Raw genomic sequence first — 4,791 nt, forward strand, 5'->3', positions numbered from 1 at the left:
GCCGTTGAATTTACCATAGACTTAGTTCCTGGAACTGCACCCATATCTAAGGCACCTTATAGAATGGCACCTCCTGAGATGAGTGAGTTAAAGACGCAATTGCAAGAACTTTTGGATAAGGGTTATATCAGACCTAGTGCATCGCCTTGGGGAGCTCCTGTATTGTTCGTGAAAAAGGATGGGAGTATGAGATTATGTATCGACTATAGGGAGTTGAACAATGTTACCATCAAGAACAAGTACCCTTTGCCTAGAATAGATGACCTATTCGATCAACTGAATGGAGCGAGTGTGTTCTCGAAGATTGACTTACGTTCAGGATATCATCAATTGAGGGTAGCTGATAAGGATGTACCTAAGACTCACTACTAGAAATAGAGTACTTTCTCAACACAATTGTCTCAACACTTTACTTAAGTGTTAAATACAATTACTAAACCACGTATTTTCTCAACGCTTTTTTGTGTTGCAATATCTTTCATCACAATATAGCGTCGAGAATTAATGCACCGCTCTATTTCAAATATTTGATGAAATATATTAATGCTACCCTTATCCGCGTATTAAGCGGTAACCACCTAAGTAGTGGAAAGTGGAAACTGAAATACTGGACGAGTACTGTCAGTGGGAGAAATTGCAGGATACAGCGTTATTATTATATTTTTTTAAAATTACTCAACAACGAACCGTAATCTGATGAGATCGTATGCTTATGGTTCAATCTACTAAATACGGGTGACGCAAACTCCATACTTGATTGATTTTCTCTGCAAATTACTCAAGGTCAGTGCTTTTGAGCAAAATTTCGATATTTGTTGTTTATGAAACGAAATATGTTCCAGATTAATCCGAAACGAAGATAAGTTTACTTAATTATTAGTGTTGTTTTCGTGTAATTCTTGGGAATTTTGTTGAAATTCAATGGCTTTTTGTGACTTTATGCTATTTTTCATTTTCTAGGTTGAATTTACAAGTTCTCTGTTCGGTGCAACCCCGGGGATTCAAACTGAATTGCGCTACATACTCGATTGATTCAATCTGCAATTACTCAAAGGTCGGTGCTTTTGAGCAAATTATTTATATTTTTGTTGTTTATGAAACCAAAAAAATCTAGATTAATCCAAATTACCATTGAATTGGTTCCAACTTCCGATGAAGTCGTAAATTCTCCAAATTTATCATATTTTGTTCACGCTAAAACTAAGTGTAATTTTTGGGGATTTTATTGAAATTCAATGGGTTTTCTGTGATTTTATGCTAATTTTGTTTTCTACATTGGAAGTAGACTCAATTTGTTATTTTGGCTTGAGCTATTTCGTTTAAATTACTAAAAAGGAGTTCAAAGCTTCCCTAATATCGTCTATATGCATAATAAACGAAATTGGGGAAGCTGCCTGTTGCTGAGATTTCCAGTATCACCAGTGGTAGCATTTGCATCGATATGGTAACAACCCACCCAAAAATTTATCAAGATTTAGCATCTTAACACACTTTCGATCTTAATTAGTGTATTCTAACGTCGTCGCCGTTGCAAGACAAGATCGATCTGGATGGACTTTCTTGTACTGAAATTCTGGGTTAGCTGCAAGTGTAATCCAGCAAGAAGAATTTCTAACGTTGTCGGATCGATTTGGATGGACTTTCTTGTACTGAAATTATGGGGCTAGCTGATGCTGCAAGTATAATCCAGCTAGAACAATTTCAAACCCCAGCAGATGCTATTGGAATTAACAATCATGTTGCTGCATCTGAACCTACTTTGGGTCAGTATATACTAACACCTTCAACTATATATATTCTTTCTTTTTCCCTGGAGAATATGTACTATAATGTGGTATATCTTATCTGGTGCATCTTTTTTCTTATCTTTCTGTTTATTACTCGTTTTACCCATCTACTATTCAAGTGGTCAAACTTATATATATATATATGAGAGTTCAAAGTCTATTGTCCATTCCATAACTCCATGTCGGTTATCCTATTGTATGCTTTGATCGTACTATCTATGAAGAAGTTAACTTTTGTATTTTCTAGTTGATTTTGAGGGTTTGCACCAATAAATTAATATTAATAAATTGGGAGACGATATTAGCTAACAATTCTCCTTTGAGTTTTTCCTTTTTCTCGAGGATGAGTTTGATGTTAAAACTTGTGATACTAAGTGGTTTCTGACTTTTCAGTTTTTTTTATCAATGGAAGTTAAACTTTAATGATCTTTAGACAAACTAAAATGGTGAATCGTGAGTTAGCTTTGAAGATTAGATCTATAGTTGTTTCTGTTTTTAATTTCCTTTGTTGCTTTTTAAATCTTCATTTGATACAATCATGCTAAGTTTATCTTTACTACTGGGAATATGCTACATGATTGAGTTTTATTACTAATTATCTTATAGTATCTAATCATTTCTTTATTTTGTTCAGTGTTCCTAGAGTGACATTGCCTCATAGGTGTATCCATTACATTTCAAACAAAACAAATTTGGCTAAATCTCGACTTCCTAATTCAGACTCGGGATGGTCAACCAATGTGAAATTTGATGCAAAGGGGGTGGTTATAATCACAGGTATGAACTCGTAATTTGTTTTTGCTAATTGAGGTCTGCATATGTGCTCTTAGCATTGCTTATGGCTTTTGATATGTTCTTATTCTGTGTGACAAGGTGTGAAATTATTAATAGTATATCTATATTGTGACGTTATCATAGGATAGAGATGAACATTAGCTAAAAGATCTTGTGATCTGATAATGATGTCTTGTTTTAGAAGTGCAACTTTCTTTAGGGTAAAGAACTGATCATCTCAATTGTGCAATTTTCTGCAGCCCATCTTTCATCTCTTTACCCTCCTCTTATTCCATTAAACTTCTCACTGTACTTTCTATTGTAGTTTATGTAACCAGCTCAATTTATACCAGTTCTAAGAACTTGTGTTACCAAAATAGTGTTCTGTGGCTGGTCAGAATGCATTGGCCATGCTGATATTGGCTCTCCCATGTTGATGCTCTCCATGCACGAGTTCCACCCACAGTGACTCGTGAACCCTCCCGTTGATGGGTGTGCTAGCTTTATTGGATAAGAAAACTTTGTTGGAAAAGACTACTCTAATTTTTGTTTGTTTTTGTGCTAGCTTGTGCTTTTAACTATTGTTTCGATTCTTTCTAACCAGTATAGAGCCCGTCTGTGGGACTGGGTATTGATATGTTGCCGGGACTCCCCTCAGGGCCTCAAGATAGATGTTTTTCAATGTAACTGCTAGCTAGTTGAAGGATGAAGTTAATAATCAAGGTTATTCTTATCATGTCATATTGATAACACCCCTCATGAAAAGGTATGATATGAAGTTAATAAATTTGAATTTCCTCCATCTTTGCTGCCATTTAAGCTAGACCTTCTGAAGCCGACAAAAGTAATTAACCTTCAAACCTCTAATCTGCTATATAAAACTATAAATAGGGAGTAGATATGATTACCTCTATTTGTTTTTTTTTCTGGTTGTTTAACAGCTGATGATGTACGTGTGCTATTACTAATTTTGTTTAGTTCTATTATTTTCCCTTTTAGGGGCTATGCTGGGTGATGTTTGGAGGTAACCCCTGTGCATTATTGTAGATATCTCATTATAGTGAAAACTGAAGTAGATAACTTATTGAGAAGAGTGATACAGTCCTTTCAAGCTTGAAGAGGACTTCTAAATCAGACCCTTTCCTTACTCTTTCGGTAGTTATTAAGGCATTGATGACTCTCCCTCATGTCTTTTTTATATAGTGCTTTTGCGTGTGTGCGACTTATCTACCTAGCAGTCTAGCACCTGCCCTTCCAAGTTGGGCAAGTTGTATACTATGAGGAATTTGTAATCCTAATTCGGAAAGCTAGGCAATTTTCTGCAACTTTTCAGATCGGTGATCTTTTAGCATAGCGGGTAAGCTAGAGTGTCTAAAAGTTTCATCGAGTAGATTGCAATACAAATTAAATTACACTCTCTGTTTAATACTCACTACTGTTTGGTTTTCTTTGGACAAGCATAATCCGCTTTGTTGTCAAATTGATATCTATGAAGACGAGTTTGATGTACAATCACTGCGTCCAAGTGCTTTTAGTATAAGATAAATGTCATATAGTATTCCATTAATTATAAGATAAATGTCTTTTATAATTGACCCTCACTATAATATATTATCAATTATATAATTAAGATTACTTATGTCATTATTCTTTGTTTTTTTTTTCAAGGTTCAAGATGACGGTGAAGGAAAAGAAGCTAAGGATCCATCAAATTAGTCCAACTCATAAAGCTATTAATGATTTGAAAAGGCCTTGTAAAAGATGTATTTCTTTTGTTATTTTTTTTTTGTAAGGTTTGAATAAGTTGATAGTAGACATTATCTAATTGACTTATTTTCTTTGTGATGAAACATAATATTTTAGTGTGTATTTAATCATTAACATTATTATGTACTAGTCATTTCTACCTAAATATTTTTTATTGGAAAATCGCTTAATTAAAATATATTATATTTGATCCATAACCAATTAAATAGTGGTTATTATTATTATTGATTATAACTCGTGCATTATACTGTTTGTAGATGTTTTTTCTAGGCTAAAATCTCGACACTTTTTCGTGTGGAGAGTTCTTTTGGCTCCAAAAATTTATTTGTGGAGGTAAAATAATCTTGACGCTGGAATGTGTCTAAAGCATATTTCGAGACACAGAAAAGCGTTGAGAAACTCAACACAAAACAACGTCACAAGTCAAAACTGGACACGGTTTTGCGTTGAGAATCTCAACGCA

The 4,791-nt window shown here is 34.3% G+C and overlaps 1 long non-coding RNA gene across 5 annotated transcripts; it reads left to right on the forward strand.

The window, feature by feature from the left end:
- The first annotated feature begins 539 nt into the window (after window positions 1–539).
- On the forward strand, window positions 540–4,473 carry LOC104885449 (uncharacterized). Of its 5 annotated transcripts, none has more exons than XR_007271004.2 (6): window positions 540–783; window positions 961–1,054; window positions 1,508–1,763; window positions 2,422–3,327; window positions 3,561–3,918; window positions 4,230–4,473. It is a non-coding gene; the product is annotated as an uncharacterized LOC104885449 (long non-coding RNA). The 5 variants fall into 5 exon arrangements; XR_007271005.2 differs by having other exon boundaries at window positions 547–783; window positions 3,561–3,585; XR_008967965.1 differs by lacking the exon at window positions 3,561–3,918 and having other exon boundaries at window positions 555–783; window positions 2,422–2,564; window positions 3,166–3,327.
- The last annotated feature ends 318 nt before the right edge of the window (window positions 4,474–4,791 follow it).

Source organism: Beta vulgaris, chromosome 2 (genome assembly GCF_026745355.1).
Source record: "Beta vulgaris subsp. vulgaris cultivar EL10 chromosome 2, EL10.2, whole genome shotgun sequence".
Classification (NCBI taxonomy): Eukaryota; Viridiplantae; Streptophyta; class Magnoliopsida; order Caryophyllales; family Amaranthaceae; genus Beta; species Beta vulgaris.